This window comes from Tachypleus tridentatus, chromosome 12, assembly GCF_004210375.1.
Source record: "Tachypleus tridentatus isolate NWPU-2018 chromosome 12, ASM421037v1, whole genome shotgun sequence".
In the NCBI taxonomy this organism is placed as follows: Eukaryota; Metazoa; Arthropoda; class Merostomata; order Xiphosura; family Limulidae; genus Tachypleus; species Tachypleus tridentatus.
In genome coordinates, this window is record NC_134836.1 from 24703454 (window position 1) to 24718723 (window position 15270).

Sequence of the window (15270 nt, forward strand, 5' to 3'; positions counted from 1 at the left end):
ACCAATCTTTCCAACACATTTCCCAAATATGGTGTAAGACTAATAGGCCTATAAATACTTTGATAAATTTTATTACCTCCCTCGAAAAGATGAGTAGCAATAGCTAACTTCCAATCATCTGGCACCTACCCACTATTCAAGGACTGACAAAAAATAGTAGTGAGTGACTAAAATATCCAATCTTTAACCTCCTTCAAAACCCATGGGGAAATATTATCTGGACCAACAGCTGTATTATTTTTTAAACTTCACAATTTATTCATAACAAGTTCAGAATTAATTCAGTTGTATTTCCAAACCTTTCTCCATCTATCAATTGTTCAAGGTGAGGAATATTACCTAAACTTTTATTTGTAACAACCAAGGAAAAAGCAGAATTTAATAACCCAGCCATTTTACAATGAAAAGATACAAGTCTTCATATATTATCATTCAATGGTCCTACTCCATCCTAACATTTTGTTTACCCTTAATGTACTTAAAAAGTTCCTTACTGTTAATTTTTACATTTTCAGCCAAACTATTTTCAGACACATTTTGTGATGTTCTAATTTGACCAACTTCCCATTTTTGTATAATCTTTGATAACACCAGTCAATTTAATGTCTTAAAATTGTGATACTTTTCTTTAATTTTATTTTATGTACTCTTTGTGAACCAACGTGTTTTTTTTACTTGCAGCCACCCATTTATTTCTATAAGGAATGTGTTTGTGTCTATTTGTATTCTGAAAATAAATTCTCAAAACTAAATGTAAGTACCAGTAACCAACACTGTTAATCCTAGTGTTTTAGAGTGAAATATATAATTGCTTTTTATCACTACTTTATGTTCATACTAAAGTAATTAAGTTTTATCTTCAATTATGTAGAAGTGAAAAATAACTAGTTTATTTTATTTGATGTGTAAGTAATACTAATACTATAATGTATTTAGCTTGATTTATAACTTACCTATAAACTAAATTTAAACGTTTTTTATTAAAAAAACAATATAAAAGAGTCTGATCTTACAGCTGTGGAAAATGTTTAACAACAAATAATTTTCTTATACTTTTTTACAAGAATAATATCAGACTCTTTTGTTACATTTTGTTGAACATGATGACAGGCACTTATTAAACTTGTTCAATAGCTGTGACATCTTGCTGTTTTTTGACTGACATGGTAGATTATTTAAATATATTCTGAAGTTTTAATATTAGGCTTCTATATCACTTTCTGAATGAACATATGCATTAATTTAAAGATGCTTTAGTGATGTTACATTAGATTATTCAATTATTTATCATGTTTATTGTTGATTAAGACAATTTATAATTAAATTGGAAACATTCTAATAGTGTAATGTCAAACTCTATAATTACTCTTTCATTGAGCACAAGAACTTCCAGTGTACTGCATTTATATCTCAATATCATTGATGTTTGAAAAGTTTTTGATAGAATGTCATTTATTTATGTTTAAAATGTTAGTGTTGAGTGGCTATGGCAGCTTATCTATTTATATTTTAATACATGTTCTTTTCTATTTTGCTGGCCATGAGGACTCGGGAATTAATACTGAAAACATTCTACAACTGTAATATCAGACTCTTTTGACATTTTTTGACCAAATGTAACAACACCTTGTGTAGTTACGTTTATCTACTGCTGTAATATTAGATCTCTTGTCACTATTCTGCTGAATATACCAACTCCTTTATAAAAGATGTTAAACTATGATTATTGATCACATTTTAACTGAATTCATACAGGTATATGTTTCACTGCTGATAGTTATAATTGTTTGTCCCCTTTTACTTGAATTTGTATAGTTATATTAAAGATATTTGACTGCTGTTAGTTATGATTGTTTGTCATATTTTAGTTGAGCTCACACAGTTATATTAAAGATGTTGCACTGCTGATAATTATGATTGTTTGTCATGATTTATACTCACACAGTCATATTAAAGATATTTCACTGCTGTTAGTTATGAATATTACATTTTTTTCTGAATTTGTGTAGTTATGTTGAAGATATTACACTGCTGTTAGTTATTATTGTCACATTTTTAACTATACACATACAGTTATATTAAAGATATTACACAGCTGTTAGTTATGATTGTTTGTCACATTTTAGCTGAACTCATACAGTTATATTAAAATGTTTCACTGCTGTTATTTATGATTGTTTGTCATGTTTTTGCTGAACTCATACAGTTATATTAAAATGTTTCACTGCTGTTAGTTATGATTGTTTGTCATAGTTTAGCTATACTCATACAGTTATATTAAAGATGTTTCACTGCTGATAATTATGATTGTCACATTGCAGATGTATAATTTTGTGTTTTATGTGTATACTCTTTATAAAATACTTTATCACTGATTCAAATAAAACATCTGTAGAGAAGGAAATGTGGTGTACTCTGATGTTCTTAGTTTTCAAAATTCATATGGTTGTGAACTGAAATATTATTATAATATGGGTTACCCTTGTTCTCCTTAACTTTCCTCACTAATCCTCCTGAACAAGCCTAACCTGTTCAGGCTCATAACATTTGTTAGCCTTTTTACACTGTGTTTTTCTCTACCCCTCTTGAAGAATCAACTAAACCTAATATGACATTATGTTATCTCACTGAAGAGTCATTATGGGTCATCAAGCCTAAATATGGGATCAAGATATGCTGTCTTAGTGCTTTCAAAATTCAACTGCACTTTTACATGCAAAATTTTCACTTCCAACTGGGCTTGAAATTTCTACCTAAGATCACATTTATGTTGTGCTGTTGCATGTAAATGAGCATGTAATAACTCTCCATCAGTTAATAGTGTTGCACAACTTCCTTGCACAGGTGTCTCCTGTACTGATACACCAGTAATAATATATCAATTTAGCATTTGTGTGTACAGTTATCTGTTTATTTTTTTGTTCATTAATGTTTTATATATAGGCATTTTCTTTCAAGAAAGTATCTCCAAAGACATTAACTGTCATGGAAATATTTGTTGGATTTTCATTTTCTGACAATTTCAACACCTGCAGAGTTTTTTATTTCTTACTTCTACATTTTTCTTTTGAACCTGACGTACCTTTGCCTACATTTCCTATTCATGACAGAAAGGATTTTGCTGGGTATCTTTTCCCAGTAAGTGTTCTTGCCTTATACTCATGCTGTCTTGATTCTACCTAATATCCTTTTTTCATTTAGGGGTCGGGTTCCTCAGGTATGTTTCTTTCTCTTCTTCACTTTGTAGTTTGTTCCATGCTTCTTTCTTTTATGTTTTTATTTCATTTCCATATTCAATTACTTTTACCTCAACTTTTGGTGCATGTATGCCTCATTCTTCTTTCTTTGTTATTTCATATACCCAGACATCACATCGAGCTGTATTACATTTCTTAGATTCATAAACTCTGGAATCATTTCTTCAGACTTGGAAGTGAATAATTTACATTAGTTTCACTTTCATACACTTAATTTTTCTCACCATAATCTTAAATTCTACCATTTTGTGTTATCTTTCCTCCATTCACTTTCTTTCCATAATAATCCCATATTTTCCTGTGGTGTTTTTGCTGTATAATCATTCAATTATCTTTTCTGCAGGGACATGGTAACCTTCCTCAGTCTTATCACTTCATGTTTACTTGATCTATTGCTTGAATTTGTTGAGGTAAAATTTACTTCTGAATCAAATGCTTTTGCCTAATTTTTACTTTTGATACCTCCATCTGACTTCTTTCTTCTGCCAATTTGATTTTACTCTAGTGCTTGTTTCTCTGGAGTTACATTTTGGGACTGCATGCCATTGTTCTTCCTCATATTTATTGGTTTCCCATCTCCTCTTTACTCCTTCTTCACTTCTTTCTTTCTCCCATCCTTTTGCTCCCTCTCTTCTCTTTGTCTTCACTTCCTGTTCCTCTGTTCCTGTCCATTCTTCCACTGCTGACTATAGGCTAATGGATAGTAGGGCCCATTTAATTTGGTTTATGGGCCTCTGTTCTTTATGTGTAGCTGGTTGTTGGGAACTGGGAGTTCTGTTAAAGGGCCTTTTCCTTTATTTCTTTCTTCTTTCTCATGTAACTATTACTTTCCTTCTTTCAGGGGAACTTTTTTTAGCAACATCTGTCCATGGCAGTGTTGGACCTAATGGCTGAAATTGCTATTGAATGTGTTTATAAACCATCTCCAGGAGCTTATTTCAGTATTTTATTGCTCCCAAGGAATCAGGATTTGGTGTTTAATCATAGATTTCATATCTAGGTTGGTTTCTTGACCTCATTTAGTTTACTGTGTATACTTTCTTCACACTACAATATTGTTTTACTCCAGATCTTTGTATACTCAAGGGGGATTATTGGATACTTTTTGTCACATTTTTTGCTCTATCCCAACAAGCATCCTCCAACCATTCTCTTCACTTCTTCAGGATATGGTGTGTCCTGGTTGATTGTCCAACCTGGAGAAATCTTATCTTATGTTCACTCAGTATGAAAGTTTTACAGTTTGCAACTCTTTAAGGTGCAGTCTTCTCCTCTTTATATTAGAGACATGGAGCATTTAGTTTTCCATGCCTTATCCTTTCCTCCTCCTATTGTGTAGGAGATTCTCTATGTTTCCACACTCTCAACTTTCTTTATTGGGCCCAATTTTTACTTGTACGACTTTTGGTTGGCCCTGTTTTGTGTAACCTAAATTTTTCATTGATTGTTTTTCAAAGGCCTAACAAAATATTACCTATGAAATAGTCTTTTGATCCTCAAGTGGCTATGCTCTTCTCTGGGTACTTCTCTTCTCTTATAGATGCATCTCCCACTTATTTTCACACTTCTTCTTGTGTCAGTTCCTCATTCATCAGTTGTAATTGTGGATGCATTTAGTCAGGATTTGTCCAACCTTTTTCTCTATGCCTACTCACTTATTAATCTATTTGCTCCTGTTCTTTTATTCATTCAGGAAACTCCATGTCGAGTCTTCCTGTTAATTCTGTATTGGCTGGCTCAAACATGTTTTTCTCAACTGAAACTTCTCTGGTCCTCTCCTTCTATTTCACTACTTTTGTCATGATTAGTACTCCTTCAACCTCATTCCCCCCTCTCACATTTGGCAGTTTTGTCACTTTATCTTCAAATGTAGGCTGTGTTCAGACTCTTCTCACATATTGCATTCCTTCTTTTTCATTCTGTTCATCTGTTGTTTTCTATCATTGTCTCTCAAACAAAATGGCACATTTTTAACAGTTGGTCATTGTGTCCAATTTCTGCCTATGTGTTTTTAGTTACTTTGTGTTTGAAAAGCTACAAGAGAGTTATCTGTGCTAACTGTTCCTAATTTAGCAGTATAAGACTAGAGGAAAGGCAGCTAGTCATAACGATCCACCACCAACACTTGGATTATTCTTTTACCAATTAATAGTGGGATTGACCATAACATTATAATGCTCTCATGGCTGAAAGGGTGAGCATGTTTGGTGCAACAGGAATTCAAACTCATGACTTTCAGAAGACGAGTGCTCTAACCACTTGGCCATGCTGGGCCCGTTTTTTTATTAATCATGAAAACATTGAAATTCTCTTTATTTTTATATCTCATATAAAATTAATATATATTCTTGTGCAATATAATTGAAACAAGACGGAAAATTACGATTTTTTCAATTTTTTCAATTTTATTTCTGAGAATCCAAAAATACTTACAAATTAATACATGATATGACCACCTTTATTATTCAGAAGATCATTAATCTGCTTTGGCATCGAGTCCACGAGTTGACTGCAATCTTTACTAATTTTTGGATCGCAATACCACACCTCAATTATGGCCTTAATTAGCTTATCTTTCGTAGTACAGTCTTTTCCCCGAAGTCTTTCTTTACAAATCACCCAAAGATTTTCAATAGGATTTAAGTCCGGAGAGTTTCTATGCCAGTCCAGCACCTTTATTCGCGTTGTAGTCATAAAGTTCTTCACAAGTTTCGATGTGTGGCACGGAGCCAGATCTTGCTGAAAAAATGCCAGATCCATCTGGAAATCTCTTTTTCAATTCAATGACTCTTCTCTGCAAAACTTCGATGTACTGTGGTCCTCGCATCATACCTTCTATGATATGTAAGCCTCCGACGTTATAGTAGCTGAAAAAGCCCCAAAACATCTTCTTCAAGGGATGTTTTACGAACTGATTGACATGAGATTCTCGAATTTTCTCACCTGGAGATCTGCGAACATGCAGACTTCTTTGACCCTGTACAAAAAAATGAGTTTCGTCACTGAATAACATCTTCCTCCATTGTTCTTGCGTCTAGTTCTTGTATTTCAGACCCCATTGATACCGTTGTTTTTTCATTGAGTTGGTAAGAAGTTTTTTTTTACTGGTCTCCTTGCCCTTCTAACGCAATTTCGAATGACGTAATATTCCTAAAATTTCGTCATTTATCCCAAAAATAGATCGACCGTACTAAAACACAGCTAATGACGCCGTCTGTATGAAAAAATGACTATTAAACGAAATCAGCGGGTCCAGCGAGCCTACACCGACCGCCATGCTGAAAATATTGTAAAATGACCATTTGTTTCAATTAATTTGCACAAGGGTGTATGTCATATATTACTATAGCTATATAATTAGTATTATAACTATAATATGAGAACAACAACGAAACAATTATAATAATTTATATATTGTTAAACAGCAGATTCGAACGACAAAACAGTGCCAGCAGTTTTATAATTTAATGAATATTCTAATATCAAACAGTTGTGTATATTAATCCCGATGCAGCAACAAAGGTGAAACCTTGGTTACAATAAAAAATATTCTTTTACATATATCTGGAGTGTAAAGGTCGTTTTATCTAAACTTTTTATCAAAATGTGTAAACCCGTTCACTATGCACTACAAATTTTGAAAGACAACAAAAAATGTCCTCTTTCTTATACCATCCCTTCCTTAAAGCTTATTCCCTCATCCTTTTGCTTTTATTCCTTGACGTTACAATTGCTATGCTATTGATTCTTCGTACTTTCTGTTTAATTACTCTTATGTCATTCTCCATTCTGATTGTTCTTTTCTGCCATAACTGTCCGCAACGTGTGAAGGGGACTGCACATTCACGCCTATCTCTCTCCTCTCTATATTCCTTGTCTGGCTTCTTGACGAGATCCTGATCACCTCCTCCATCACGTCCATCTGTTCCATTTTTATATAACTCACCTCTTTTTTGTGGTTCCTGGTTTGTCTCTTTAGTTAGTTGTTCCACTTGTGGTTTTGTCCCTTTACCCTCTGGATGAATTAGTCAACTCAACTCTTATCATATTTTTCATTGGATAAGAATTTACGCCATCAATTCCAGGTGTATTCGTATCAAATTCATCATCTTACACACTTTGAGTGCTCACTTTCACTATCCATTGAAAGAAATTCTTGAAGCTGGCATGTAGACAAGCTCTCACACTGTTTTCACATATTATAATATTATATTATGTAAGTATAGAACAGTCGTAAAACTGTCACATGTAACATATATTTTCAGATACTAATGGCACTGTTTAGTAATTGCTCTGCTATAGAAAAAACGTAAACTGTGAGGGTAGTTTTGAATAATGCAATCTGGTTTCTGAATTTAGGAATGCTGTTTAAATATTATTAATACTGCCATTAACTTTCATTTGTTTCTAAGCTGAGTTTATTTAAATTTTGGTTTCAAAAATACAGTATGTTTCTTTTGTTTCAAATAACTGCAATACTGTAATTCCTTTTTCATGAAATTAGCAGTTTTATCTGCCTCACTTAGTTTAAAGGGTGAACAAAGAACTGAAAATGATTGAGTTTAGCAACATTTATATACTTATGATATACATGATAATATTATTTTTAAATACCAAGAACGACAAGTACAACATGCATTGGATGTCACAATAATTACTGTTTTTTAGTGTTTTAAATTATCAATTTTTATGTATTGAAAATTGAGCAAAGGTTTTAATGTTTAAGTGAAAATAAGATAATCTCACCAATCTAGCTTGTCTTAAAAGTCCCAAAGTGTGTGTTTTTTGTTGTTGTTTTTGCTGTGCAATATGAGAGCTCAAGTCACATGACTTCAAAATCAAGCAAGTAATTCATTTCTGGTAATGTTGGTATCTGGTTTGGAAAGTAAACCTGGAAGTATATTTAACTGGACTTTGAGACTTGAGATGTCGGCATCTTTTGAATAGTGTGTCTTGATTACATTAAGTCTCTCAGTAAATTCCTCTTGCACTTTTAAAAATCAGATGCTTCAAATACGTTGCTACTGGTGTCCTCCAAACTGGTAAACCTTCTGTCTATTGCAATTACTAAGATGTCAAGTAGTGGTAGTCAGTATTATACTCTAAACATTTCTCTTACATTTTCAGGCAAAAAAACAAGGGTTGCTAAAACTATCATCTAACTTCTTTGATGGCTTTTTTTTCTTCGTTGCATTTTTGGCTCTTTCAAATTCAAGCTCACTGCCATTTTCTTTATTTCATTCCACAAAACTTGAAATGAGTCATCCGTTCTCAAGCTGACTGTTGTTTGACATAAATAGTCGGTAGTCAATTGAATTTCATATGTAGTTTTTTTTAGCTTTGTAAAGCTCTTCTGACTTTCTTTTGATTTGCAAAAGACAGTTTCTCTGATTTTAACCTGAACGCTGTTTCAAACTTCTCAAGTTGTTTGATAAACCCTGCTGCTTTACTACTTTTTGGTCCATTTTCATATCCTTACATTTCTTTAAGTGCTTCCAACATTTACTTATAATATGCAAAGTACTTCTGATGAAAGAAGCATTACCCATCTATTGAACAGAATGACCTCAGTTTCAAAAAAATTGCTAGGTATTTGGGGGAGTCATGCACAAACATGACAAGGTCATGTACCAAATCTAAACTATTTCTGACAAAGGACTGGTCTTGTAGCTTTCTGTAAAACTAGATTAAGTACATGTGCTGAACAGTGAGCACAAATAGCATTGGGCTGTTCTTCAAGAATCTTGGCCTGCACTCCTGACTAAATCCCAAACATTGCCCTTGCTCCAACATAATATTGCTCACGGTAACTTTCCAATGTGAATCAATCCTCATATCCTCATCTTTAATTATTTTGGTCTACATAGCAGGAACAGTTCTGTCTATGCTGTACAAACCAACAAACCATCATCTACTTCACTTATGTGCTGGGAACTCAGTTGACCTTGAGTAATGATTGAGGTTCCTGTTGGCGTCAGAAACTGCACTGACCCCAGAATTTGTAATAGAGCCATTTGTACTGACTCTTTGTCAGACATTATACTGAAGACACTGCCACCTGAAATACAGTTACTAAATTCCATCATAGCTTCTTTATGAGCATGTATTTATTCATGTATATTGGATCTCTCAGGGGCCTTTTTCCAGTTGCAGCACCCAAAAGATGCTAGTGCTTACTCCTTACATCTTGAAAACGACATAAGGCCAAGTGATCAGTCATCCAGCAATGGTGAAAAAATTATTTTTCCAGCTGCAGTCATTGAATTCTACTATACTTCCGTTAAAAAAAAAAACAACCAATCTCATTCTGAGTAAGGTAACTTGAGATAAATGTTATTACAAATACAAAATCCATAATGATAACACAGAGATAGTAGGGTTGTTTAATGATTTCCTGCCAATGCAAAATGAACATTTTTCTTTATAGGTACGAGGACTCTACTTAAATGCTTACAGTTGTATGAAATTTTACAACGCAAAATATTTTGTTTAGCAAGAAAAAATCAACTTTTGGCATGGTAAATGCATACTAAAACTTTCCAAACCACAGACAAATATACACAAGTATATGCCTCCCGCTAGTATAGCGGTAAGTCTACGAATTTACACGCTAAAATCAGGTATTCGATTATCCTCAGTGTGCTCAACAGATAGCCCGATGTAGTTTTGCTATAAGAAATCACACACATACACAAGTATATAAAGAAGGAAACAAAATAAAAATATTAAATACAAAATATCTTTATTACTTGTGTAAATGTCTAGTAAACAAATATAACGGCACTCTCTATTGTATGATCATGTAAATGCATCGCAGTGTTTGAATGGATCTTCACCAAAATCAGTACGGAGGTTTATTGATACAGCAGGTACTGTTCCTACCTGCAGTTTTCCTCATTGCACAGATCTCGAAACGTGCTTTTCACACCCTAGTCCTGCCTCTGGCTGCTTTTTAAAATTTTCAGAGACTCGTCTATTTACAGAAAAAAAATAACATTGGATTTTTTTTTCGCTTACCTGGAGGCAGTTTAAAAAGACGAAAACGTGTCTTATGAAATTGAACGTTTGAAAATTTACAATGTCACATCTCACATATTCGTGTTTTCACCATTATGATTATTGTTACCAGATACAGAGAAGTGTAGAAAGACTTGCAAAACATCACATCGCTAACGTAATTAACAACATAGATCCTGTTATGATATTTTAATTTGGCTGGAATTGTTTTAAAATAAAATAAATTATGAGTAACTCATAAATTGATAAGAGCTCATAGACCTTACAGAAATAAAATGGTGGAGGCTCAAAAAATAACTTTAGCCTCAATAGACACGCACAAAAAGCCAACAAATATCAGAAAGTAGCCATCATAGTTGAAAACGCACTAAAATAAAACATCAAGTTTTTCGCACCAGAAACAAATCATTCGTATATGATACGCTGTCTTAGTCTTTCATTTTTTTGTGCAACATTTTGAGCAATAAAAATGTATGAGACTACTGAAGGATTTTTTTTTTTTTCGTTTATTCATACACATCACTCGATGTGATCTTTCTCACTTCTGGCTTTCTCTGTCTCAGCTACTTTTTTCTTACTTCCTAGGTCAAACTAGTACTATAATGATAACAAATAAATACACAATACCCTGTTTAGTGATATAAAATAAAGTTTATATCCGCTATTATCAGAGTTAATATGGAAACAAGTTTTGACACTTTCACGTGCTCTCTTCAGTCCAATTTTTTTTTTTTTTTTTTTGAGAGAGAGAAACGATTACAGTATATTTTATAACGTTTATTATAAGCCCCTTAGGGAAGTGTGACGTCAGGACGAGGTTACGTTTGTAGTGACGTTCTGAAATGTTGAAATTTAGCAATTTCTGAACAAAAGAACTTTCTGGAGTTCTTTTGACGTAACTTCTAGTCTTACGTATCATTTTGGTTAATTTTCAATTTATTATGTGATCACGATTTCTCATGTGAAGAAGAACTGCATTTTTAAACTCTCTTTTTTTTTTATGTTCAGCGAGTCTTGTATATAAATTTCTACCCATTTCACCAACATAAATTTTGTTACAAGACAAACAGAGGACTACATGGACTTTCTTATTCTTTATTTTCAGGCGAAGACTTGTTCTAGGAAAGAAAATTCTTGATGGAGTTGGGATATTTATGCACAACTTTCAAACTGTTATTTCTGAGTCATTTCTCCTGAGCAACAATATTAAAACTGTAGTTTACGTTAAATATTTTCTTATTTTCGTAGCCATGTGATGTTGTTTGGCGGCTATTGTTTCTTCTGATAAACCCACAGAATATTGTAGTTCTTTAAATATGGAATAAATATTTTTAATTTTTTCATCTAAAGTGGAAGGATGACATATTCTAAAAGCTCTTAGAAACATAGAATTAATAATTGATGTTTTAACTCTTGTGGTGACACGACAAAAAGTGAATACAGCTTAAAAGAGTTAGTTCGTTTCCTTTAGATTGAGAGAATTTTGAAAAGTTGTATATTATGCATAACGATGAGTGATAAAAGTAGGAGGCATCCGCCCCATTTGCCATAGGGGTCAGGCGCCTACGGTTGAAGCCATCTTTCCCGAAGCCTTTAAATTTTTATCGGTATATTAGAGTTGTTAGATTATAGCATCACCAAGTTTGTAGAAAGCTTTAGGCTCCAGATGGAAATTGTACATACATAGGCGACCAAGTTAAAGCAAATCAAGTGAAGTTTCAATTAAGGAAAAAGTTAGTTAGTGTAAAAAAAACTTGAAATTAGTTGGTGTGAGAGTGATAAGACTTAACTGGTGATTTTACAGTGTGTTTCACAGTTGTGTTATAACAACAGTGGTAAGAAAAATCATTTGTCTTGTCAGTTGGGTTCTAAAGTAACTGAACTAGCCTGTGTGGACTGTTGACAAAAGAAAAACAGCTGTGATAGCCAGTAAAAGTTAAGTTAGTGAAAGCGAAGATAGACTGCATGATTGTCAGTTTAGCCATAACGAAGTAACACAAGTGAATTTATTGCAGACTTTACAATAAGAAACAGAGTAGATAAAAATTATCTTTTCAATTGGATTCAAAAGTAATTAAATCAGTCTCTGTGGACTTTTGACAGGAAAAGAAAAATATTTTAAGATTTAGATACAACTGTGATATACTATAGTGTAAAGAATTTTTTGTACACATGTTTGACTTGTTTTGAATATATTATTTTAAAACAAGTAATGTATGTGCTATCCGTTTATTATTCGACTTTATCGCCAACAAGTCACAAATACCTACTTTAGAAGAATCCCAGTACAGTCATGTATTTAAAACCCTGATATTTAGCAAATAAGCTAGGGTTATACAGTGGTAAATGATGGTAGAAGAAAACAGAGGAAATAAATAGACCTATATACGCGCAACGGTTGTGGTGACAAAAATAGCCTAGAAATTACATTCACGTTATATAAATGTGTCAACAGATTTTGCTAATGGATTGAAATAAGTGAGTGTCTTGGGTTGAAAGATAGTGAACTATGATAGTTTGTTAAACAACGACAAAATCTTGAGATAGAAGAATGGCAACAAAAGAGAGAAGAAGAGAAACAGAAAAAAAGAGGAAAAAATACTAAAAAGAAAATGAGAAAAGGAAAGACTGGAAAAAGATAGAATAAAAGTAAAAACTGAGAGAAATAAGGAGAGATTTGAAATAGAGAGAATAATAGCATAAATTGCTGAAAAGCTCATCCCACAGAAAGAGGTAGGCCCAAAGAATGACAATGCTGCCCAAATTTGTTGAACAGAAAAATGGCATGGATACTTTCTTTGAGAGAGATGAAATATTCATTCAAGGTCGGAAGTAGAACAAACGCAATTGAGAATTCCATCTCAACTCACTTGTCACAAGAAAAAGCCTACAAGTATATGTACGCAAGACGTTAGAAGATGCCATGGACTATGACAAGTTAAAAATGGACTTGTTGAAATGCTATGAACTTACTGAGGAACATTGTCATTGAAATTTCATAAAAGTCAAACCTGACACTGGATAAACTGCATTTCAGTTTGTGGCACATCCACAGCAAAGCTTCACGGCCAAATGAAACAATAGTTTTGGGGGACTGGCATATCTATTAAAACGTGAATACTTCGTAATCATGTGCATAACTGACATGTCACTGTTATTAAAGGAGATAGTACCAAAATAATTGCAGACAATGATCAGAATGGCATAACAGTATATGGAAGTTTATGGAGAATGTATAACTGGCAAGTCAAAGAATAACCAGTCAAAATCAGTGGTGGCTGACCAGGAGCAGGAGTCTATCTATCAAAGGTGATAGGAGATAAACAGACAAATTGAACAAGAAATGCTATGTTTGTTCTAAAAATGGGACACATTGAAAAGGAGTGTAATTCCATCACCAACAAGCAATAACATAAATTTCAACATAAATGAGCTAAGACTACTTACAAATAAGGAAAGAGTGACCATCACTGTGGATGCCACTGCCAGAAGAGACAATCAAGAAAATACTTCAGATTCAGTCCAAGAAGGGAGTGTCATTTCCACTATTGATCAGCGCATGACCAATGGTCAGCTGAAGTTAGCAAATGGACAAACAGTGCCAGTAGTGATTGGAGCATATGGCAAACACCGAGAGGTGATACCAAATCAGAACATGCTAGTAAATGAAGGATATGTCGAGGACAAGAAAGTGAAGGTCCTACAAAACACTGGTTGTAGTAATGAGAACTAGTATAGTATCTAATAACCAGATAATCAAGATGCATTTGCATGCTAATTGACAGGACAGTGATGAAGTTTTCTATAGCGAAAGAAAAGGTGGGTAGTCCGTATTATGTAGGAAACTTTGAAGCCATGCGTATCATGACACCAATATAAGACTTGGTGTTTGTAAACATACCAGCTATTAGAAATTTGGAGGAACTAGACTGAAAGAACACTAGTATGGCATCTGCAGTCACCACAAGTGCTCAAAGGAAGAAAAGCAAGCAAGATATCAAGCCCCTTAAAGTCTCCAAAAGTGACATCTCGAATGTAGGTCTCGGGGAACTGAAGGAAATACAGAAGAAAACCAATCATTGCAGAAACTTCAATACAATGCCCAAGATAAAGTTAAGCACAGAGGAAAAGGAAAGAGATTTAAAAATAGATGAACAAAAATGAGTTTTACTGATGAAGCTAAACACATGAAATGCATTAAGAAGTACTTATATAATAAGAAGGTCAGGATCGACATTTTAAGGTCAGACGGTAGGTCTTGGTTCTTCTACTTACAGATAACAACAAACTCACCCGGCAGTGGAAAGGACCTTTTACAGCACAAGAAGTTCACAACAGAATGGTTTATAAAGTGAAACTGAATGGGAAGACCAAGATTCAATATGCCAATTTATTGAAGAGGTACTTCAAGAGGAAAGAATACCTTATGGATGGAACTATTGAGATAGAGATGTACATGGTAGGTGTGGTTGTCACAGAAGCAAATCTGAAAACAGTGACATCATTACAGAAGATGAAAATCTACTAAGCTTAAGACCACTTGGTGGAGACGAGAAGTATAAGGGTAAAAACATAAGTGAAGAACTGACTGGCTAGAAGAAGAAAACGGTACCAATATGTCAGTATACAGATAGATTAGGAAATATAAACCTCAAGCAACATAAAATCAAAACAAAGACGAGGAATCTTGTCAAGGTAAAATTAAATTACTGAACGTGAAGTTAGACTGCATAACTATTAGTTTAGCTGTAATGGACGATATTTTAAAGTTGAGTTTCACAGTTTAACAGAGATGAAGCGAATAATTTATTTTATTAAAGTAATTGAGCCTATATGTATGGACTTCGATGAAAAAAGACAATTATTTTAAATTCGAGAAATAACTGCTGCAACCTACGGAGTAACGTAAATGAATCTGTTACAGATTCTACAATAAGAAACAGAGTAGAGAAAAATAATTTGCCTTGTCAGTTGAATTCAAAGTAACTGAATCGGC

The 15270-nt window shown here is 33.5% G+C and overlaps 1 protein-coding gene across 1 annotated transcript in view; it reads left to right on the plus strand.

The window, feature by feature from the left end:
- The window catches only part of LOC143235238 (protein-L-isoaspartate O-methyltransferase domain-containing protein 1-like), a 35506-nt gene extending 23883 nt beyond the window's left edge, over positions 1 to 11623 (plus strand). The window contains exon 6 of the mRNA XM_076473203.1: positions 11380 to 11623. The gene's annotated coding sequence lies outside the window, so the exon portion shown is untranslated. The remainder of the gene's footprint in view (positions 1 to 11379) is intronic.
- The last annotated feature ends 3647 nt before the right edge of the window (positions 11624 to 15270 follow it).